Source organism: Miniopterus natalensis, chromosome 15 (assembly GCF_054644295.1).
Source record: "Miniopterus natalensis isolate mMinNat1 chromosome 15, mMinNat1.hap1, whole genome shotgun sequence".
NCBI lineage: Eukaryota > Metazoa > Chordata > Mammalia > Chiroptera > Miniopteridae > Miniopterus > Miniopterus natalensis.
In genome coordinates this window covers 42,294,917-42,319,801 of record NC_142095.1, presented here as the reverse complement: position 1 = coordinate 42,319,801, position 24,885 = coordinate 42,294,917, and the positions used below count along the sequence as shown (strand labels likewise).

The window sequence follows — 24,885 nt, the reverse complement described above, 5'->3', positions numbered from 1 at the left end:
ATAGCAACACTTCTCTTTCAAGTTACTTTAAGAATTAAATGAGTTATTGGCTGCCCTTTCTTTGTAAGTGGGTGCCACGTAGCAAATGCTATAGTAACTGTCATTCTTGGCTAAGGAAGCCCTGAGCCTGCAGACAGAAGAGCACTGAGCACGTTTTGGGTACCCCTCATCACAGAGATAACAGGCTAAAAGGCCTTTCATAATTTTTCCAATTCTCACTGAAATTTGTAGCTCTGCCTTCATTCTGGCCATATCCTTAGATTTAGTGTAAAACTGGACATGTTTTATTTAAAAAATTAGTTAAATGGATGATCATTATGATTTGGGTTTTAATTGAGTCCTTGAGGCAATATTTGCTGATAAAGAAATATTAGGTAATTTTAAAGAATTATCAGGAAGATTAAAATATTAATGTTTCTCTATTTCAAATTTATCTCTCCCTAACTATAATTATCTCTCCTTTCTTTTATATTATTTAAAATTTGTAGCACAAGTTTTATAGAAGTGTGTGTGTTTTGATTGAATGCTTTTAGGCCAGTAACTTTATCATTTTTTAAAAATAAAGATTTATGTGAATGTCTGAAATTGATACCAGCAAGATAACTGCCACCTAATTCAAATGTAACATTCAGAATATACAGCCTTTCTCCTGGTATAGTGATTGGACAAGACTTAACACTTGAATTTAAGTCAGATAGAAAGCATTATTTTTCCTGTGCACCTGTTAAAATGCTACTTTATTGAGGACTATTTATGACATGATTAAAATTCTAGGCAAAAATTTTATCTCCAGTTAGTCATTTTTGTCACTTGTTATTGCCTCTTTCAAGTTTACTTAAGGCACTTAAATCTTATTTTGAGGTTTTATCCTGAAAATATTTTCTTACCCAGCGCTCAGTCACAGCAACACTGCCGCCGTCTCTCCAACCCCCTCACCTCCAGCCCTTTCCTTTTGTGAGCACGCTGGCTTCTGGAACTTGATACGAGGATAAACAAATTAAAATGATGGGCAAGCTTAAAGTTGTAATTATTTTCATCTCTATTTAAACAACATGAAACTGTGAAAATGGCTGGATGATTTTCACTGAATTTGAAAGGTTTACTTTAAATGGCTTAAATTAAAATAAGGACTGGGTGTTGCATAGATAGTCACGTTAGAGAGACCTCCTCTGTGAGAAATTCAGCTCTCAGCTGTCATTCTATAGAGCACTTTTTTAAATTAAAAAAAAAAAAAATATTGTGCTGCTGGCTTTATTGTCTTTGGGGGTTGGGCCCGGAAGGGTGGGTCCAGAGGGCCAAGGAGGGTAGGAGTTGCTGGGAGCTGTCTGGCCACCGCCTCAGCTGATGGGCATCGGGGGTGCCCCAGACTGCGAGTGCCCTTTGGTGTCACCAGTTCAGACGTTGAGGGCCGCAGATGCTAGTTCTTTCTTGCAAGACACGTGGCAGGCAGCGGCCACGGGCCAGACTCGCTCGTGTTCCTGAAGCTGTGGTGGTGCTGCGGACGCCCTCGTGGGCCCCGAGGATGCTCTAGGTGCAGATGCCTGAGCTGCGGGAAGAGCGCGTGACCACGGGCTCCCTGGTGGAGCCAGTGGCGCTTTGAAGAGAAAGCTGAACAGCGACAGCACCGGGTGGAAGTCCTGCGGCTGCGGGTCCAAGTCGGTGAGGAAAGAGCAGGTCCCCTCAGGGATGTGAAGCCCCAGAGCATCGGTGCCTCCGGCATCAGCTCCATCCTTTGTGTGCTGGCTGTCGCCCGTGTCCGGCACATACTTGATGGCCATGCGGTGGTGGGCCCCACGCCGGGTACGTAGAGCACCGGGTGGCTCTGCACCACGTGGTCCGCCACCAGCTCCTGGCCGCCTCCTTGGAGCGCAGCTGCGGCGGGGCCGACAGGTTCGGCCTGTCATTGTTGCCCAGGTCACGGTGGCTGACGATGGCCATGGAGCTGGTAAGGAAGCCCACAGCACGGACTTGACCTCGGTCTGGCCTGACTGAAGTCATCCCCGCCCCCGGAGGCGCGGCGCTGCGTGCCGGCAGCAGAGTGACCCGCGGGGGCCGCCTGGGGAGGCGCAGCCCTGCAGGACGCTGGCCGCGGGAAGAGCGCGGAGGGCGGCACCTCCGGCCCGGCCCGGCCACGGCACGCGGCCCGGAAAGCCTGCTGGGCCGGTTAGCAGGGCACTCTGTGTTCGCCCCCGCAGCACAGTGACTGTCCAGCCCGCGCAGGACCGGAGTCCTGGACGCTCCTGCGGCTCTGCTCAGCTGTCGCGTGTGCCGGGGATGAGGTCGTGGGCACCCGCGCCCCGGTTTGCTCCTCTGAGCCTGAGACGTAGACAGAGGGCCTTGGGCGCGGGGCCTCCGTGTGCAGCCCCAGCTGCTCCTGCAGCCCCAGCCCAGCACCTGAGCGCTCCGCATGGCCTCGCTGCGCGTCGAACAGGCGGTGTGTGGGGACGCCGCGGGCAGCGCTGGCGAAGGCGCACAGACACCGCCTGGCCCGCAGCGTCCAGCCCAGGCTGACCGTGCCTGCCTGCACCGGGGCCCAGTGATAGTTGGCCTCCCTGTGACCCACGCGCGGCCATCAGGCAGCCCTGAGCGCGGAGCCTCTGTTGCCGCCCCAGCCAAGGAGCATAACCCGCGGCAGGGTCCCTGCCGGGCAGTCCAGAGGTGGAGCGAGTGCACCTTGGGGACGCTGTACTCGCGGCCGCTGCTTGTCCTCTGGTACTTGTACTGCGTCCCGAGGGCCTCGGGGGCCGTAGACCACATCGGGGCTCTGGACCACGAACTGGGCTGGGGACTGCGTCGCGACTAGGGGCGTGGAGCCTGTGCAGACCCTATGGAGTGCTTTAAACGGGGGTACCGAAGAGCCCCGAGAGGCTGTTATTTTGGGGAGATGCCAGGATGCACCCCCCGGTGGATTCCCTTATTCCCCTTCCTAACAGACCCCTGTTTCGTGTAGGCAGCTACTGGTCCCCTGTAGGCTTACAGGAAGGGAACTCCATCCCCAGACCAGGGCTCCGTTCTGATGCGAGAAGATCAAAAGTCAGCCACCCAACACAGGTCATGATTATTACAGGGCAGGCGCTACTGGGGGGAACCGTTTCCAGCAGCATTTCTGGAAGCTTCCACGATTATCCCCTCACTCAGCCTCACTGAGACCATGCTGTCTGCGCTGGGCAGTTTTCTGTCCTGGTCATGGGCTTTTCTGTGCTCCTAAGGCAGATTCCTGCAAACAAAGGAAAACCTGTAAACAAACTCTGCACATTCCAGAAAATCTGATACATTTCTCTAATACCACTTTGATGTTAAGCATCGTCTGTGCCCTTTTACTGGCAGCTAGTTATCTCAATCTAAACAGTACTCCATCACCTACTCTGCTCAATATTTTTTTTTCTTTCCTGAGAAGCATCACCTTGTCAGGATGTATGCTCAGTTGCAGCAAAAATCAATTTTACATATTGATCAGAACTTGTCAGCACATCCTTTCTAGCATGCCAGTTCAGCATACCAGTTTGCCCTGCCTTACTGGTTGGGAATCCCCGACCAGCTCCTGTAAAGTGAAGGGTGGAGGGGGGAGTAAGTGCATGAGTAAATGAAAGAATTAATTTAAAAAGAAACCTCGGAGAGATTGTGGTAGGCTGAATAATGGTCCCCAAATATGTCCACATCCTAATTCCTGGACCCCGTCCTTGTTGCCTTATGTGGCAGAAGGATGGGCCTTCACAGATGGGATTACATGAAGGGTCTTGGGTTGGGGGATTATCCTAGATCATCTGGGCTGGACCAGAATAATCACAGGGTCTTTGTAAGAGGGAGGCAGGAGTCTCAGCATCAGGGCTAAGGAGACATGACAGCGGAGGCAGAGATTGGAGTGCTACTCGTTGAGGATGGTGGAAGGGGCCACAAACCCAGGAATACAGGCAGCTACTACAAGCTGAAAACGACATGGAAACAGGTTTTGCTCTGAGAGCTTCCAGAAGGAACCAGCCTGGCCTACATCTTGAGTCTAGCCCAGTGAAACTCACCTCGGACTTGTGATCTCCAGAACTGTAAGAGAATAAATTTGTGTTATTTTAAGCCACTAAATTCATAGTATCTTGTTACATCAGCAGTAGGAAATAAATGAACTTCTAAAATATCATTTAAACAGTATTGAAGTCAAACTGGACTACAGTTGGCTGCGTGGGAATCTAATGCTCCCCACCACACCCCATGGTCAGGATGCCAGTAATTCTGGCTTTGGTTGTCCTGATGAGGTGTGTGTATTGTGACAAGGCCCAGAGGAGCGGGGAGGGACTTGGATAGACTTTACTTGATCTTATGCCTTAAGTTCTGCTCTGTCCTCGGCTGTATTGTCTCAAGTGCTGAGCTTTGTAGATGGAATGGAATGGAATCTAGCCCAAAATGGAATCTAGGACTAGAATTCCCAGAGCTAAGGTTCTGCAGCACCTGGGAAGCTTGGGCACTTTCTCTGTCATCTTATTGGTGCAGTGATTTGTTAATAAAAAAATAATATCATTATTGTAATATTTGTATGAGCATCATTTTATGAAGTTCCACCCCATACAAACTGCATGCCAGTAGCTTTGTTGTAGTTAACTATTGAAGAATCTAAGAAATTTGGATGTGGGTGGTATCCACTGTGAGTAGTAAGCAATAAAAAGCCAAAGGAGCAACAGAGGGATTTTAACAGGCCATTCGATAAAGGGATTGTTTCACTTTGTTGATGCTTTTCACGTTTGTCAGTTACAAATATTACAAATGCCGGGATAAAAGAATCCTCGGGGAAGTTCCGTTATGTGTGCATTTGTTATGGGGATTGATTTTCAAAGGTCCTTAACTAGACTTTGTTTAATGGGTCTTCATACATACCTGCAAGGGGAAAAAAGGAATTTAAATTGATACAAGCTATTTATGTTTCTTAAATATAAAGTTGAGTAACAAATTGAATCTAGGAACATAAGGATATATATTATTCACATAATATTGACATGCTGCTAGGACACACTGCTCAGATTTATTATTATTAGATTCCTGTACAGCTGTTGTTTACACATTTTATTGTGAATAAGAATGATTTGGAGTTAGTTAATGAAATATTAGTTCTTGGGCCCCTTACCTCAGAGATTTTGTTTCAACAAGTTAAGCGTAGACTCCAGAATCTCTATTTTTAGCAAGCACTACAAATAATTTAAAAAATCCTCAGGCTATATATCTGTGAAGAAACATTGCTATATATGGTCCATCCATAATGAATATAGTTGAGTGTCCTCTATGAAATTATTTTAAGAAATTCCTTAAAATCTTTTCAAGTCTTTTCAGAAAAACAGTTGTCAGAAGCACTGTGCTGTATGTAAGATATGCTGGGCTGAGCGATAGAACACTTTTTAAAAAGGTGGCTCTGTTTTGAATGAGCCTATGGCGATTGTAAGATTCTGGGTTTCACTCAAATCTGTGGCAAGGCGAAGGGCATCCTTTAGATGTGGCTGTAATGCATTTACTCAATGACAAGGACCCTGGCAGACATTTCCATACGGCACTGACTGAGAAGCAATGCTTGCTGCTAGGAGCCGGATCTGCATACATTGTGCATTTAGTACTTTGTATTTTTTGCTTATACACTTGTCCTAAATGCTTAATGAATAGGCTCTAAGGCTTTAATTTTCAAGAAATCCGAAGTTTATTACTAAAGTTTATCAAGCAATAAACACACTATTGCACTTACACTGTCATGTTTTTATAAAGCAGTTTATAAAAGGTGACATCTGGCAAAGAGGCAGATCTATAAAAATCATGCTGGTGGATGTAGTGTCATTTTTTCTGCCACACTCCCAGAAAGAGTAATATTATTTTGACACACACATACATCCCCACTGTCAAGTTTCTATTTTTATAGTTAGCTTACTGCACATATCCTTAAGCTATACAAAACCTTTGGGCTAATGCAAAAAGTGACATTTCTGCATATTTATTACAATGCTATTTTAGAGGTTGACTTTGCCTGATAGGATTTTTCCAAGAACAGTGCCATTGTCCTGACAGTAGACATTGTTAAGAACAATACTATTGTGCAGTTAGTCAGGGAAGGTCGAATATGGAAGGACAAATCATAAATAGCTTAACTTAATGCTGGGCATGATTATTTCTCAATATCTGCTAGACGTAGGGAGAGAAAAATCCATGTACAGCATAATCTGATGAGCAGCTCCATAAGCAGCCAGAACGGGAACTACTGCTTTAGTCAACATATGCCCAGCCCTGTGACCAGCAAGCCTACTCCTGGGCTTATGCCCTTGGGGAAATGAGTGCATCTGTCTCCCAGAAGACCACACAAAAATGTTCATAAAGCTTCATTATAAAGCCTCAAACTAGAAGCAACCCAAATGTCTGTGAACCACCGGATGGATAAATGTAGAAGACTTATAAAATGGACTACCTCACAGTAATGAAAACACATCATCTACTGGCCTGTGAAGCAGCATCGCTGCGTCTCACAGGGAGCAGAAAGAGGGACGCTGGCTTCTGAAGAAGACATTCTATATGATGTCCAGTATTGTAGAATTTAAGAATTGACAAACTCACCTAGAGTTGTGGTTACGTGTGTGTGTGTTTTGGGGTGGAGAGTTTATAGATGGTGTCTGGGATGGGCCAGAGGGAATCTTCCAGATTGTGTATCACAGTCCGGGTTGTGGTTACATATGTGTGCACATATTGCAAAAATGCAGAATGGTACGCTTAAGATGATCACACTTTGCAGTATGTTCTGGGTACCTGTTGCTGCGCAATGAACCACTTCAACATGTAATAGGTGAAAAATTATTGTTGCTGTACCACAACGTTGTGGGTCAGGAATTTATACGAGGCATTCATTGCAGGGATGGCTGCTTATCTCAGTTCAGTAATGTCTGGAGCTTGGGCTGGGATGGCCCAAATGGTGGAAGCTGTTTGTACATCTCTCACCTTCTCTACATGGCCGCCTTGGGCCTCCTTGCAACATGCTGGCCTCATGTTGGCCTCAGGGTAATCAGATTTCTCAACTTAGAACGATTCATGTCTTTAAGAGCTAGTGTTTTGTTTTTTCTAATTTTTATTTATTATTTTTTGAGAGAGAGAGAAGACACATCGACTTGTTGTCCCACTAATTTACGCATTCATTGCTTGCTTCTTGTATGTGCCCTGACCAGGGATCCAACCCACAACCTTGGTGTATCAGGAAGAGGCTCTAACCTGCTGAGCTACTTGGCCAGGGCAAGCGCCAGTGTTATAGGGCAGTTGGTGGAAACACCAGTTTGTTAAGACCCAGGAATAGTAAAATCTGCTGAGTTCTACTGGTGAAAATACTCGCTGATCCCTCCAGACTCAGTAGAAGGGCGGTTAAAGCTTTGGTGGCCATCTGTACTTTGCCACACCATATATATGTCATGTCTCAGTTTAAAAGTCTTTTTAAAGTTACAATCAGCCGCGTTACTCTCAAACCTTTCTTCTCTGTTGGAGGATATTGTAAAATTTGAATCTAGTTCTGAAAAACACAAACAACAAAAGAAACCCTCCATGTGAAATCAGTTTCAGCAGACCACACTTCCCTCCATTTCTTTTTGACAGTTGAAAAATGTGTGACTTTTTCTTATTGTATTTGAAGTTTCCGGGCTTTGAGTTTTATTTTTCCCAGGCTTGTGTGAACTTAGACTTTTATTTAATCATTGACAACCCAGAGTTACCTGTCAGACCGAAGTCGGACAGGGCTTCTGATACAACTCAGACCCTTAGCTCCCTTTGATTTATGGATGATGAATTTGCCCTCTGATAGTCCAAGTATGATTTCTAAAAAAATCCTGTATCTCTTATTAATCATCTATCAAAAATAGGTTGCCCATCAGGCCTCTTGGTGAAAATCCTCAAGAGAAGAGAGCAGGACGGCAGCACTTATGCAGCGAGGTTTTATTTCGCCTGAGAACCGTACTGAGGCTCAATAAGGCTGCCTGAAGGCAGAGCCTTTTAAACTCCCTGCTTCCTTCGAATGTGCCCCGAGGCAGAAGCCGGATGGCAGTGTGTGCGCAGGGGACGCTGCGCCACCAAGCACACGAGGGGGCACCGCCAGCCCACCAGTACCTTAGCCCACGTGGTTCCTGTGCTCGCCCCGGGCGCATTTTGGGTCAAGAGCCACTTCAGCGAGACCTTTATGCAACATCGTACGTCTTGTTTGGAGAAGTTTTGGGGCCATATGGCAATCTTGTGCCATTTAACTTCAAAATCCATTTTAGAGAGTCCAGATTAGAAAGATCTAAGCTCCTCCTCTCGGATTTCCTTTCTAATTAATTGCAGAAAGCTCTCCTTTGCCCTCCTCCCCGCAACCAGGAGGATTTATGCAGTCACCCCCCATCGCCCTGATTTCAACACCCCGCTTCCATTTGTTACTGAAAGAGCTTCTGGTGTACAGAGCGGTCGGCCCAGCCCCACAGAGTAGCACTTTGTCAAAAGAGAGTTGTTTGCATTTTACGTGACAGCCTATTTGTATAAAGTGCCAGGGTTTGCACTAAATATACTGCACACAGTCTCATTATAGATGGGATCTGTTTGCAGCCCTCCACTCGTGGCTGCGCTCTTTCCCACGCGCCTTCTGCTCAGCCTCCTCAAGCCAAGGCGCTGTTTTAAGAGACCCTTTTCACTGGGAGAGCCCTTTCACTGGGAGGCCCCTTTCACTGGGAGAGCCCTTTCACTGGGAGGCCCCTTTCACTGGGAGAGCCCTTTCACTGGGAGACCCCTTTCACTGGGAGAGCCCTTTCACTGGGAGATACCTTTCACTGGGAGACACCTTTCACTGGGAGGCCCCTTTCACTGGGAGAGCCCTTTCACTGGGAGAGCCCTTTCACTCGGAGACCCCTTTCACTGGGAGAGCCCTTTCACTGGGAGGCCCCTTTCACTGGGAGGCCCCTTTCACTCGGAGACCCCTTTCACTGGGAGACCCCTTTCACTGGGAGACCCCTTTCACTGGGAGAGCCCTTTCACTCGGAGACCCCTTTCACTGGGAGACCCCTTTCACTGGGAGAGCCCTTTCACTGGGAGAGCCCTTTCACTGGGAGAGCCCTTTCACTCGGAGACCCCTTTCACTGGGAGACCCCTTTCACTGGGAGACCCCTTTCACTGGGAGAGCCCTTTCACTGGGAGACCCCTTTCACTCGGAGACCCCTTTCACTGGGAGACCCCTTTCACTTGGGGACCCCTTTCACTGGGAGACCCCTTTCACTCGGCCAGGAGACGTGTTGCTTGAGCGGCTGCAGAAGGCGCATCGCTCTCGGGAGTTTGATTTTGACACATTCGTTTCCTCTCGCTGATTCCTAACTCCTGGCATTGTAGACTGTTTGTAAGAGTCAGCGTCAAGGAAGGTGCTAATGTACATACCTGCATGTATATTTGTGTAAATGCGGTGTCTAAAGCTTGTGTATATGTGTGTGAAAATATAATGTGTGAGTCAGCGAGTCTGATGGAAGCATGACCTTAGGAATGGGCTGGATTCAAATCCGCATCCCTCTCCTCTCCAGCAGTGTGACCTTGGGCAAAATAAGATGTTTGAGTCTGTTTGCTCATCTGTAATTTGTCCCAGCCTACGGGATTATTGATCACTGGGTCTCAGTGTGGCATAAATACCAGGAAACGCCAGTGTTCTTCAGACTGTTACTATTAGTACATTGTCTCTGCTGTGACCTGAGCTGATCTTTCCATGGAAAATTTTGTTTATTTGTTTATTTTTCAGTAATTTAAGCATTTCCGCCCTGGCCAGGTGACTCCGTGGGCTGGAGCATCGCCCCTTACACCAAAAGTTTGCAGGTTTGATTCCCGGTCAGGGAACATACCTACATGGCAGGTTCAATCCCCAGTCTGGGCACTTACGGGAGGCCACCCATGAATGTTTCTTTTTTTTTCCCTCTCTCTCTCTTCCTGTCTCCCCAAAAATCAATAAAAACATATCTTCAATGAGGATTAGAAAGATGATAATAAAACATTTCCAAGCTTTCTTGTTCCTGTTCAGATTGTCAGCACATTATGCTAACTTCGTACAATCAGTTATGGCCTTACTGAGACATAGCATTTTCGTCACGCTGCTCAGAGGTCCACAGCTGGCACAGCGGCTTCGATGTCACCCACAAGCCTGTTCAAAGCGCAGACTCTCATCCCATCCCAGACCTATGGAATCAGAAACTGCATTTCAACCTTTGTTTGTTTTCACATGAAAGTTTAAGAAGCACTTTTCTAGTAGAGTACTGCTTTTTCATTTGGGAGACCTAGGTTCTCATGGAGTTTTTAAAGGCTTTTGACCATGACCTTCAGTAAGAGATACAATATTTTATATCATTTTCCAATAGAGAGGAGCATACACACTGATAAACACATGTAATTAAAATAAGTCTCACCAAACAGTATTTACCTATTCTATATGTCAAGTACTCCGATCTTTTTTATTATATTTCAATTTTAAAACATGCCAGCCATGGCCCTTTATTGATTTTATAATAGTTTGTAAAGAACTGTTGTGTTATGTGACCTTGGGCAAGTCAATTTTTCCTCCCTTGGCCTTAATTTTCTTAACTATAAAAACATGTGGGTTGGACCCATTGATTTCAAATTTCTCTCGGCTTGAACAGGCTGAGTTTCTCTTTGGAATGTGAAAATCCACCCCTGCCCACATTTAAGAAAGGGCATGTTTGTGGGTTATTGTGTTTTGTTTCATCGGGAGGCCCTGAAGGAGCACACACAATCCCAGTGGCCCACACACCATAGCTGTTACACAGTACATGCTATAGCCCAGACTGTGGATACCAGGACAGTGGACAATTCTGTGCAGGTCCTAAACCACACGCCATTGTTTGACACAAACAGAACGCACTGTAAGCTTTTATAAATGTGCATACTTTGTCAGTAACTAAAACATAATGAACTGAATCTTCTTCCTGCCTAATACTTGGCAGTCAGCATATCAAGCAGCCTCTGCTTAGAAAGAAACAGTGACTACACTGTGGAGAAACGGTCTTGAGCAGTGATCAGAACTGAAATCATCGGCAAGGGGCACACGGACACTGCGTGCCTCCTGATGTGCCGTCCAGAGAGAACACAACCCAACCAGCGGGGTCTGTGGGCCAGGAAGCCGTACCATGATCTGATCTCCAGGACATATGAGAGACACCCCGAATAAGAGAGCTCTATTTAAAAAGAACTGCTAGTCGGTGTGGGGGGTAGGGGGGCGTGTAGGTGAGGGTGTATTATGGAACAAAAAATAAGTCAAACAGACAAAGGAATGTTTCAGATCAAAGGAGACTAAAGAGACATGGACACTGAATAATATCCTATCCTGAATCTTATACTGGATGGGGGGGGTGCCATAAGGGACACCATTGAGTTAATTGACAAAACTGGGACACAGAAGATGGTAGATAATTGCACCAATGTTACATTTACTGACGTTGGTTACTGCTCTGTGGTGGTAAGAGAGAATATCCTTATTTTTAAGAAATGCACACTGAATGCAACTCATTTTCAACATAATGACAGGAAAGAGTGTGCATGTAAGGGGAGAGAAAGCGAGTGATAAGTAGGTGGGGAATTTTAACAGTCGCAAACCTGGGGGTACCCAGGTGCTATTTGTACGATTCTACTTCTTGGAGCTTGTGCATGAGTTTGAAATTAATTCCAAATTAAAAGTTAAATAATGAGCCCTTTGCTTTCCTTCTGCCCTATGATCAGCCCTGTGTGTTTCCAGGATGGCTGGAGTGCTTTTCCCTTGGGTGTTATGCCCATTTAAGGCAAGTAGGTTGCCCTGGAGGCTCCAGTGTTCTCTAGAGTTCCCAGAGCTGGTGCCTCCCTCAGGGGCTGACGGGAGAGGCCTGGAGTGTCCACCTCCTGCCCCTGCCCTTGACCCTGGAGCATTTTGTTCTGCTCTTGTCAGTACCTACCCCTGGCCCTATGCCCGAGTATATTATTGATTGGCTGGTACCTTTGGTTCTTTTTGCCTTTGTCACTTGATCTCTGGCTGGCCTTGACCTCTACCTGTTTCTTGCTCCAGCAAACTAAACCCTCACACCTTAAGTACCCACCAGTCTCTGTGAGAGATAACTGCTTTCTTTTAATCTTGAAGAACACTGCAGGATCCTCTTTTGAAAACCACTAAAAGAGGGACTCAGATATCAACAGATGTTTGGACATACCAGGGAGTCCCGAGCCTTTAAACTATAGGTTTCAGGCTCTGCTGAAACGAGAAATTCACAAATACCTTTGCAAAAATGAACAGCTTCCATCTGCCTCTGCTGCCGTAGGTGATGCCTCAGGAGTGCGGGTGGTGCTCGCTCACCGATCTGCCCGCGCAGTGCCCGCGTGACCGATTCCAGAGCAGCGGGGGCTCTGTCATTGTTCATTACCCTTGGAAGACATGCCCTTGTCTTCAAGGAACTGCAGGTAATGATGAGCTAAGTCACTTGAATGTGAAGTCTTCTGAACGCTCGTGCGATGAAGAGCACTCTGAAATTTTTGGTAAATAATGTGTGGCTGGAATCTGGGGAACCAAGAGACCCTGTGGCTGTGGGGGCGACTCGAGCTGATGGAAGAAGTTGGAAAGCAGTGGGCATGTCTCATGGCATCTGTAGAAAGAGCCCCCTAATGGCTCTACAGTGAACAAAAAATAAGCAGGAAAGACCAGCCTCTGAGGCACAGGATATCAGACGACTCAGTGAAAAACTAGATCTCGGGGTCCGAGGGGTGAGGGGAGAGGGCTCAACGCCTGGGCCTTAGGCTGCATTTTCATAAAACGTTCAATTAGACTTTAGAAATTATATCTGGAAAAAGTGAGTCACAGAAGTGTTCCAGCAGAAATGCACAACGCCGTCTCTCACCCCACCTGACCACTCACCTGCATGCACTTTGAATTACTTTTTAAATTAGTTTTGTCATTATCTTATGACTGTCCTAATTACTCTGCATTTTACTTTTTAGTATTAAAGTGTCTTTTTGAAAAAGTAGAGCATATTTTTTGGACCATTGTTTTTTTCTTCCTTTTTATTTTTAAAGTACACCAGGAGCCTCCACTGTGGGAGTGGAGGTCTCTTTGGTGCCCCCAGGAGCTCTGTCTGTCCCCATCGGTCCCTATAACTTACACTGACAGTGCGTTTCATGCGCCTGGCAAGGTGGGTTTCTTCCTCTCCTGCCACCTTCCCCACCTGCAAGATAAATGGTTCCAAACCTTCCGCTGCGAGCAGAGTTGGTGCTTAGTTGGTTGGTAATTAATTACCAGCACTTTCTTGACAGAACATAATGGAACCACAGAGCAACCACTTAAAGGGGAAACAACTGTCCGTGATCACGTGAATCCTGTTTGGCAGAGGTGGTGGCGAGCCGACTGGCGCACAGCCTTCTGTGCACAGAGAGCAGACCCTTGGCTGACCACTTTTGTGCTGCATGTGTAATTTGCTAGAGGACCGTTCTCAAGGCCAGACTTTAAAGTGGCTTTAGCTATGGGTAACAGTGTGGAATTTGGGGACTATTGTCAGAACTAGTGATTGACTCCTCCCCGTTAATATTTGAATATGAATAAGCAGAAGTGATTCCTAACATTAAACATGGTAAGTGGTATTATAGTGATGATAACTGTTATTGGCATGACTGTAGCAGCGATACAATGGATGACATTTATTGACTCATATGCAAGAGGCCTCTGCTGAGCATAGACATCATACTTAATTCTCAAAACAATCTGTTGTTTAAAAAAAACAATTTTCAGCAACGCAAGTTCATGGCTCCTATGCAAAAATAAAATAAACACAGATCTTTTTCAGCTCGTTAATTGATGAGGAACCTAGTAAGATGTTAAAATTAGTCCAAAAATGGTCATTTGAATCTATCTATCTATCTATCTATCTATCTATCTATCTATCTATCTATCTATCTATCTATCATTGTCATCTATCTATCACTATATGTGGGCTGATAGAGTGTTGGGTTAGATACAGAACAGCATAATGCCTGCTGGTCCATGCCAGCTCACAGTTACTGTCTCCCATCCCAGTTGTAAAATGCTCTATAAAAGAAGGCCGAGCCAGGCAATGGGAGCAATACACTGAAGGAATCCAGTAATCTCGTTTCCCTGCTTCCAAGTTTCAAATGGTTTTTCAGGTGCCTGTAAGGTAGGGAGTGCTATAACCTACACATTACAAATGCAGAAACTGAGGCTTTCTGAGCTTAAGTAACTTGTTCAAGATTATTCAGAGATGGAGCTGGGCCGACTCCAGTCTGACTCCTGACTGGCACTGTGGTAAGAACAATATTAGTTCAAGAAACCTGTGGGTTTGAGTTCAACTCCCAGTGATCTTGGGTAAGGTAACTACTGTGCCTGTATGTTTTTCATCTGTTAAATAGTGTTGCTAATGGTTTTTAGCTCACAGTGGTGCTGTGAGGATACAGTGCATAGTGTATACCACAGAGCAATCTCAGTACATGTTGATATCTATTGGCATCATTCATGATGACCGTCACAGTTATGCACCACCTGTGTGTGCTGAACCTGTGTATGTATGTCATGGAAACAGCAGTGCCCCACCTTACATACTTTGGTTGGCCATGATTGCCTTAAGAGTCTGGCCACATCCAGCATATGAGCTCCAGGAATCACCATAGCAGGAAACTGTCACAGTTTTTGTCCAGGATCATCACCAGCTGCAGCTCTCCCCAGAAATAGATCGGCAGTGTCATACTTGAAAAAGTACCTCTTTCCCCTGGGAACAAAACAACAGTGCAATGTGGCTCATAAAAACATTTGCCCCTACTATTGTATTACTTGCAAGACTTTAAGGATGCATGAATCCATGGTACTTGTAGCAGATGTCATTATAAAATTGTACTCAAAGTAAATATCAGTGTCACACAGCACATGCTAGAGTAGATTTTCCTCAGTGGCAAAACTCCAAGCATGGCATTCAATCCTTCCTGCTCTTGTACCCCCCTCTATCAATAAAAGTGGATTTTAAGTGTTTAGGGCTTCTTGTATATTTTCTCACTGTCTTGCTTTAAGCAAATGAGGTGCTGAATACATGCTGTAAATCTTGTCTTTTGGAATTAGGGAGTACTGAACACCAGATAGCAAAGGGCAAATGACAAAATGGTGTGTGGATGATGAATTCACTGATTTTATTTTCCATATGACTTCTCTGTAGATGTTGTTAAAATTTTTTGAGTGGCTACTTTACTGGAGACACAGTGCTGCCCCGGCTTGTTATCTCTGAGGTGAGAGCCTCTTTGAAGTCAGCGTGTGTACATGTAGTTACTCCGGTATATCAATGATTTCTCTTTATGCTCTCATCTTTGTTGTATGGGGTAGAAGGAAACATTCATGTCAAAAAGGAAGCGTGGTTTCTTGATTTGAAATTCTTTAAGAACAAATAAAATTGACTGGCTTTGCCTTCCCAGGATTCATGTACCAGATTTTTTGCCAAATCAAAAAAGAAATCCAGCACGTAGGCCCTGTTTTTGTCGTTAGGATGAAGGAAAACATTCACCTGATCAATTCTCCATGATTTTCTTGTTATTATGATAGCACAAGCCTGTTCTCTTTGGGAACTGATAAGCACCGAGTATATTTTTAAACATGCCAAGTGTGTTTAGTATTCCACCTACATATTTCCTTAAATTCATAAAATCATGTAACATTTGTTTCTTCTTTTATATTTAGAATTATTGCCTTATAAACTCCTTCACCATACTGTGAATGGTAGCAAGGAATTCGGTTCAATTTTGCACCTATACTGTTATGAGGAATTGTTATGAAGACCTACTATCATCAAAGGGCTGAACAGTTGTTCTTAGTGGAAATAAAGTGGACTGAAAGGAAAAACTGCTGGGGAACCTCTCAGACTAGACACATTTAAGAGACACACAAATGATAGGAACTCATACCGCTATTCCCCCAAATCTGTTTTTCTTTTAATGTGTTTTTATTGATTTTTAGAAGAAGGGAGAGGGATAGATAGAAACATCGATGAGAAACATCATTGATCGGCTGCCTCAAGCACACCCCCTACTGGGGATCCAGCCTGCAACCCGGGCATATGTCCTCTTGGTTGACGCTCAACCATTGCCATATGGACTGGGACCAAATCTGTTTTTACAGTTTCTATTTTTTTGTGAAAAGGCTGGGTTACTTTAACTCAAATTTCTCTTCCACATGACTTCAACACCCTCAAAGCAAATATATTTTCTATTTTGCTCTTAGTTTTCTCAAGCAAAATGGGACTTAAGTCACCAGTGAAATATTGCAGAATGTATTGACTTAGGGGGAAATTTTTTCTTATTTTAACTTTGGAAGTTCAGTTGATGTAAATATCCTCCACTGTAGTTGCCAAGTGCTCTGTACTCTAGTTCTAATCAAGGTTGAACTGAGTCCAGACGAGAATCAGGGGCTGATGAAGTTCTTTTCTACATTTGGGTCTGTTCTGCTTCATGACAGTGATCCGTCCTCAACTCTAAAATGTTAAGACCTCTCATGAAGACAGTTTACATTACTAAATGTCAGTTCCTTTAGGCAGTAGTGGAATTATGTTTTAGTTGTAGAGTCATTCACTGACTGAGTTTGCTTTTTCCAAAATACAAACTTTTTACAAGTAGCCTTTGTGACCTTTATAAACATTCTGAATTAACATAGAATGTAAGCAATGCAGTCTCATGGACTTTAATAAAGTTCAGTAAAAATTCTAAATTTAAAACTGTCTTCCTAAAACCCTGTGTTATTGCCAAAGCATTAAGTAGCCCATCAGAATTTAAAATTATTAAAAATTGCTAAGTACCCATTTAGAATAAGCTTTATTTTATGATAGCAGACGCCTCCAGAACAAATCGACAGTCAATTGCAGTGCATTTTGAGATGTAAAAGCACCATTAATTACTGTTAATGATACTTCTCTAATGTATGTAAATACATCATCTGCACCCAAGCTCTTGACAGTTTTTTCTTCTTTCTAGACAGTTTAAAGATCTTAATTTATTAATATTTACAACAAGCAGAAAGAGAAACACATTGTTTTGAAGGTCTTGATGAATGGTGGCTGGAGACATACTGTGCTTGGGCGAGAGGAGTTATTAGCCCTTTGGCAATAACTCATGGCCCTACTTGAAACAGAACCTGGAAGAGAGACGAAGAGTTTAAAATGCTGCTATTATGAGTCTCTGGAAGCACTTTATTCCAAGGTTTCTTAGGTTTGAAAATTTCATTAATCTCACCATAGACCTATTTCATCATTTGTCCCCAGTAGGTTTTAAACTCGGCGCCTACCCCGCCGTGGTAAGCACGGGTTTTGGTTCACTTTACTGACTAGGATTGACAGTGACTTCCAGGGGATACACTGAGAGAGCAGTGGTTCCTGTTTATTATGCCCTTTCTCTGCCTGAGCTAGAATATTCATGTTGCTGTTTAAATAGGCTTCACGTTGTGAAGTAATAATAATAATAATAAAGAATATTCTGTGTTTTCTTACAAATCTCACCCTCAACTTTGAATAAAGTTGAAAGCTTTAAAGACTCACAAGTAGGGCTTTTGCCAATTTAGATATAAAATGTGATAACTGGCCAGGCAAGTGTGGCTCGGGGTTGAGCATCGACCTATGATCTAGGAGACCCCAGTTAGATTCTGGTCAGGGCACATGCCCAGGATGCGGGCTCAATCCCCATCAGGGGGCGTGCAGGAGGCAGCTGGTCAGTGACTCCCGTCATTGATGTTGCTCTCTCTCTCTTTCTCTCTGCCCCCTTCCTGTCTTAAATCAATAAAAATATATTTAAAAAAAATAATACAGTGTGGCAACTGGAAGACTGATATATCAACATCCGGATCCTGCTCAAATGCCACAGGCTGTGTGGCAGGAAAAAAAAGGAAGAATTTTTTGTACTGAATTTTTTTTTTTCCATTTTATTTTATAGTAGACTAGATTCAGAGATATTACACCCCTGCATCTCCTTTAACTTTCTTTGATAGATATATGTACAATCAGACCAGCTGGTGTGGCTCAGTGGTTGAGCATCCACTTCTGAGCCAAGAGGTCACAGTTTAATTCCCAGTCAGGGCACATGCCCGGGCTGCAGGCTCGATCCCTAGTGGAGGGCACATGGGAGGCAGCTCATAGATGATTCTCTTTCATCATTGATGTTTTACCTCCCTCTCCCTCCCTCTCCCTGAAATCAATTAAAAAATATATAAAAATTTTAGACTTGCCACATTTCACAAAGAACAATATAGAGTCCCAGTTAAATTTGAATTTCAGATAAACAGTGAAGACTGTTTATATATATATATATATATATATATATATATATATATATATCTCCATGGATATATATATATCCATGTGATAGGTGACACATACTAATAATTGTTTTTGTTTATCTGAGATTCAACTACCTCTCCTGCTTCATCTGGAACCTCTCTTCTAGCTTATGATGATGAAAGATCGCTGCTTTTGGTGAGCATGTAAACTCACGCCCTAGTTGTCGCATCTGTAAAATGGCAATAGGAACAGCAGAGATCTCCCAGGCTGTGGGAAGGTTTGAACACGCTGATGCGCGTCAAGCCCCGTGGAAGCATAAACCCCGATCCCTGAGGCGCTGGTCACTGGTTCCGGCGTTACAGACGCCTCGCCTGCTGGCACCCTGCTGGCACAGACCCGCTGGGGAGGCGCCGGGCAGCAGCTGCGGCTCACCTGCCAAAACAGAGGCTGGCCCAGGCGCCCCGTGGCTGGCATACTTAAAGGCTGCTGGGGTGTTCCCGGGACACAGCAGCGGCAGCTCCTGCTTTTCATAGGGATCCTTATCGTATTTATATTTATGATACATCAAGTGTGCTCCGAACACGTCATGCTGAAGGACGGGAGGAAGGAGGCGGGACGAGCCAGGGTGCGCGGCGCGGCGGGCAGAGATGGAAACGAAGGGAAGCTGTGAGCGCGTGAGCATCCCCGCCGCGCCGCGTGGAAATTCCCCGCCGCGATGTGGGTGTTTCCGATGCCAGGCCAACCAGCGTTCCTCACTTCATTGCGGTCCCCAAGAAGTGCCCGGGCCTGGACGCGGCCGCCTCCTGTCCCTGCTCCGTGTCCGTGGAGAACGGAGCAGGCCGGTTGTAACGGATTGGGGATCTCACAACCTTTGTGGCTTACCCAGCGGTGATGGTGATCGATTTGTTTTCCTTGCAAGGCCCGCCGTGGTTCCAGGTGCCCCCCAGGGCTGCTGTCCTCCAAGGGGAGGGCGAGGAAGCGTTGTAGCCCGCCGCCGTCTGCGGCGCCTTTATCTTGCAGCTCCGAGGTCGCCGCAGCCGGGGGACAGCACGGCGGGTGCACTGGGCCCTTAGGCGGCACCTTACCACTGACCACGGCCTGTGCGCCCCGACTGCCATGTGGCCCTGTCCCGCTGCAAACATCGCGTCCCGTGTGCCCGGCAACGCATCCTGGGAGAGGACCCACAACACTTAGTGCCAGTTTGCCACACGGGCAACTCTGATGAAGCGCTCTGATTGTCCACGAGGCCCCGGATCAGCTTCAGAATTCCCCCACCACGTCGCAGGCAGAGCCTGGCGGTCAAGGCTGGCGGGGGGCTGGAGCCCATCAGCCATCACTGCGCTGCTCTCCTAGGCCAGTGAGACGCCCGCTGCCGTGGAACTTGGATGTCGTGCATGGTGATTAGTGTTTTAGAAATGAGCGGAAATAGGTTCTTCTGATGGTCTGTCACAGACTTCTAGAATGATCGGAATGTCCCATCCTTCTGGACTCTGGTGTGGGGGAAAGTGGCTTCAGGTGATGAGACCTTGATGAGAGTATTTTTAAAATGTATCTCCAGTTGCCTGACATTTAGCTGTCCCTAGTTTATCCCCACGCAATACAAATATTAGAAGTTTTTGCGTGATTTTTGTTACTGCGATAAAGAGGGGAGAAGCTTATTAACAAAACTTGCAATAAAAATTGAAAATTGTTTTTAGACTGTGAGGTAAATCGGATGGCATCAAACCTTTTCCCAGCTCAAGGCAGTGTTGTCTGTGATGCTTTAAACTGCTGCCTGGGAAATTCAGAGCAGCCCCTATTTGAGCTTGGCCGTTTCAGTTCAGTTTTCACTTAGATGGAATCTTCCGGTGGGTCACCCTTTCTCCCAAGTAGCTTTGATGAAGGAATGTAGCCTCAGAACTTTCTCAGTCAGGGATGTGAGTTCAGCCTCAGTGAAATAGCCCTGGAAGACTGGAGGGCAGTGAAGGAAAGCTTCTGAAACAGGGAGTTATGTTTCAGAAATCTGCTGTGTGATCTCATGCCGTTTCTAATCCACAGAGTTTGCTGTTGTTTTGCTTTCTTTTGAATAGCTGCGTATTTCAAGGCACAGTGCTGGATGCTGTGATGAACATCAAATTATCTGAAAACTGAGGCTTTGGAGGAGAAAAACACTGTGAGATATGTAAGCGAGTCCTTCGCTGTGGTTTCCAGGAGCAAATGGCAGCAGAGCTCAGGCAGGAGGAATTACTCAGGTTGGAGCAGGCCTGTTGCAGGAGGGAAAGAGCAGTGACTAGTCCGTGGATTAAATGTGCGGGAGGAGACAGGCTGGAGAGCACCCCGCACTGAAGCCGTGCACATCCAGTCAGGAGCCTCTTCCAATAAATAATAGCTGGACTCAGCGATTTTTAAAAAAGGAGAGTGACTAGTGTCTTCAAAAAGTAAAACACAAAAACAGCACCATTGAATTCCCACAGCACATCGATTCAAAGTGGCCTGCAGTTAATTCCTAACTGGAACCTCCTGATACTTCTTTTAAAAAGCAATTAAAATAGATGCAAAAATTACCAGTCTGACATTGAATCATAACCACTTTAAATATATTTAGTCAATGTAGGCATTCAATTATCTCCTGAGAAGAAGCATCTTTTTCTTTTACAGGATTATTTTAGTTGACAAGCCTGTATTTAGCATTTAATGTATGGGTTTTTTTTAGTATTTTTAAAATTTATTTTAGAGAGGTAAGAAGGAAGAGAGAGAGAAACATCGATGCATCAACACTGATCAACTGCCTCCTGCATGGCCCCTACTGGGGACTGAGCCAGTGACCAAGGCATGTGCCCTGACCGGGAATCGAACTGGGGACCTCTCAGTGCTCAACCACTGAGCAACACCAGCTGGGCTAATGGATGTTTTTAAAGCCGCAGAGGTGACATGTGAATGCATTTTCATTGTTAAAAATGCAGGTAATACAGAAAATTAAGGAGTAATCTACAACCCCTCTCACCCTCCCACCTCCTTACACAGCCCTTCAAGAGGTAATAACCGTTCAAAGTTAGGTATGAATTCTTTATACCTCTTCTAAGTGTTTATTTTGCTAAAGGCTAATTACTAACGATCATCAGGAACATAAGTCAGACTTTAAGGTAGGTTTCTTGGCGTGCTACAGCAAGGTGAACACACAGCAGAACTGCGTGTTGTCTAAAAAGGAAGAATTTGTGAAGGGGAAGCTAGAAGGTTTGGGGGCTGGAATTAGTCATGGGATGCTCTTAGTAGCTATTGGTCAGAATATATCAATGAGGCAGCTTCTAGAATGGGCAGAGTTTATAAGACTATGAGGATAAATCATGGCTCCGAATGAGCTGGTGATGCAAGAGTTTAAGCTTAGTGTGTGTCATGCTTTGGCCAGGTACGGTTTACCTGTTTTGTGAGTCTCAGTGCGAGTTTGCCAGTTATGATTGGCAGTCCCACTCTGAAGTAATACACACCTGAGGCTGTCCTGGTGAAACATGCTAGCTCTATGGTATATTTCCAGTTTTTCTTCTCATCCTGATGAAGCAATGCCAATGCCAAAGGTCACAGTTAATTTCCTTTTTTAAATTTTTTTTTAAATGTTTTTATTGATTTCAGAGGGAGAGAGAGAGAAACATCAGTGATGAGAGAGAATCATTGATCGGCTGCCTCCTGCACACCCCCTACTGGGGATCCAGCCACAGCAAACCAGGCATGTGCCAACGGGAATGGAACCGCGATCTCCTGGCTCATGGGTCAATGCTCAACCACTGAGCCACACTGTCTGGGCTTAATTTCCTATTTTAAAAACTGATGTTAGCTTTATTTTGTTGCTCGTAATGGTATTAAAGAGTTAGATAATGCTTTTAGATTAGACTCTTATTTGGAGTAAATTATTAAAGGGAAAATCATTTCATTGCTTTGAATGAATGAACAAATGAAATTCTTGGGAGAGAGGAAGCTGGAATGGGATCCAAGGCTCTTAAGGAACCTTGGAGAACCTAGAGTGGGTTTGGAAGATCTGATCTGGGAGTTGCAAAGGTGATTCTGGCTTCAATTTAGAAAAGAACTTGGAACCAGGAAAACAAATACAGTGACTATTTTGACAGAGATGGGAGAAAATGGGCTCTGTATCTAGTAGGGCTGATGGAGTGAAGTGCAAAGATTTGAGAGATGTCCCGAAGTCCAGCAGCAGGCCCCTGATATGCTCATCAGACGCTGGGAATGGAGAGCCAGGGATATCCAACATGCCTCGCCTGTGTCTGGCTGGAACTAGCGGATCAGTAGTGGCTGGATCACTGCTGAAAATTGAGAAAAGCCGGAAGGACTGGGTTTTGTTGGAGCAGGGTGGGCAGTGGGCAGGGAGTTCATCATCAGAATGAAATAATGTGCTTTTTACTTATATCTTGACTGAAAATTGACGAAATATCATCCAATATGCTATCATCTTGTGCTGACAGCAGCGGTGGAAGGCATTTCAACAGTATCAGCTCCGTCTACAGAAAACAGTGAGACTGACTGACTGTTTCAGTGGCAGACACCTCACGAGACTGTTAAGTGAATGGTCTTTGATTGTAATTCTCCCCACTTTCTCTCTCTTTGCTCCTCTCCCGGGGAAGCTAATACCCTCACGTTATCACTCCGTTTTCCACCTCCTTTGTCTTGAATTCTCTTACCTAGCAGGGTCTGGCGAGGTAACAGTGAGCAGAAACACATTTATTTCAAAATAGCCGAAGGGCTTTCACTTCTGGGAAGAAGGAATAGCCCGTGCTTGTCTGTCCTCTCGTTTCGTACAACTAAAAATCCTGGGTGTTGAAATATAAAAAGATGTGGAAAGGTGGTGAGAAGTCAGACAGGTAACAATACAGCAGTGAGTTCCCTGGATTTTATTTTTGCCTCAGATATTCCAGGTGTGGTGCTAACGAAGCCAGCAACCCTTAAGAGCCAAAGGCCCAGGCAAAAGGGGTCATGACAAAAGCCTGCTTTCTCTAGTCAAAGGGTTAGGAAAGGGGCGGCCTAACAACACAGAAAACCACCAAAACCCACCAACAAAACAAAAACAAACAAACAAACAAAAATTCCTGTGGTCCCACCTCACTTACAGCAGCAAAGGCCGAGTGGGGATCCTGGACTTTTACCTTCCCTGGGCTCTGATGAAGCACCCACACCTCGCAGGCCAAGGCGGGCGCTGGACTTGCAGATCTGCTGGGAGGGGTGATTCCAGCCCGCTGGGGAGCCTGGACTTCCAGCCCACCAGCAGTGAGGAAGTGATCGCTGCTCCCCGGGTGGTCGCACGGCAGGGCGAGGCCTAAGGAGAGCCAGGACTTGCACCACTGCCCAGTGGCAACAGGGCCCCCTTCGCCCAGTCAAGCAGAAGAGGTGCCATGTTTTTTAAGTGCTAAAGGAAAGATCAACTCAGAATTCTGTACCTAGTGAAAAGACTCTGCAGGAATGCAGGGCAATCAAGACGTTTTCAGACGAAGGAAAGCTATTTATTTATTCATTGAAGCTAGTATTTCCCATACCAAAACAATAGGAAAATAACCGCAGGCCAATATCCCACATAAATACAGATGCAAAAATTTTTAATATATTTTATTTTTTTAATCCTCACCTGAGGAATGTAGATAATTTTTCCACTGATATTTTTAGAGAGAGTTGAAGGAAGGGTGGAGGGAGAGAGAGAGAGAAACATTGACAGAGACCCGTTGATTGTTTCCCTCCCACATTCATCCAGACCTGGGGGCGGGGATCAGACCTGCACCCAGGTATGTGCTCTTGATAGGGAATCAAACCTGCGACCCTCTGGTGCACAGGCCTTCAGGCCGCGGCTCTAACCACGGAGCCACGGCCAGGGCTAGATGCAAAGATTTTTAATAAAATTTTAACAAGTAGAACTTAACAGTATATAAAAAGAACTATGCACAATGACCAAGTGAGGTTTATTTGAAAATGAAATAACTGCAATGCACCGTAATTACAGGCTATGGAAGAAAAAGCACATGATCATATAGATTCCTGCAGAAAAAGCATGTGAAAAATTAATTATCTATTCATAATTAAAAAAACAAACCTCAGAAAAGTAGAAAAGGGGGGATTTCTTCAACTTGATAAAGAACATCTACAAACACACACACACACACAAAGAAAAACAAAACAAAAAACAAAACAAAAGAAAAACCCTACGGGTAGCATCATCTCAGTGGTGAAAGACCAAATGCTCCCTCCTTACGATTCAGGATAAGACAAAATGGGCACTCCCACCATTGCTGTGCATCACAGTATTGGAGACTCTAACCAGTGCAATAAGGCAAGAAAAGGAAATAAAAGGAATACAGATTGAAAAGGAAGAAATAAAATTGTCCCTTTGCAGATGATTACTTGAATGTCCATAAAAAGCCCTAAGGAATCTATAAAATAATGCCTTTTCTAAAAATAATAGACTAGTTCAGCAATGCTGCAGGATAAAAGATCAGCATACACAAATCAGTTATATTTCTTTATACAAGTAATGGACTTGTGGACACCAAGTTAAAAATACAAAACTATTATCAAGCACTCAAAAAAAAAAAAAGAAATACTTAGTTACAAATCTATCAAAACATATACAGGGCTTATA

General features: G+C 44.9%; 1 protein-coding gene and 1 pseudogene across 1 annotated transcript in view; one reads left to right on the top strand and one right to left on the bottom strand.

Moving 5' to 3' along the window:
* Positions 1-24,885, top strand: part of FHIT (fragile histidine triad diadenosine triphosphatase) — a 1,229,373-nt gene that overhangs the window by 756,848 nt on the left and 447,640 nt on the right. The gene's annotated exons all lie outside the window — the stretch shown is intronic.
* On the bottom strand, positions 1,338-19,420 carry LOC148091468 (inositol-3-phosphate synthase 1-like; annotated as a pseudogene).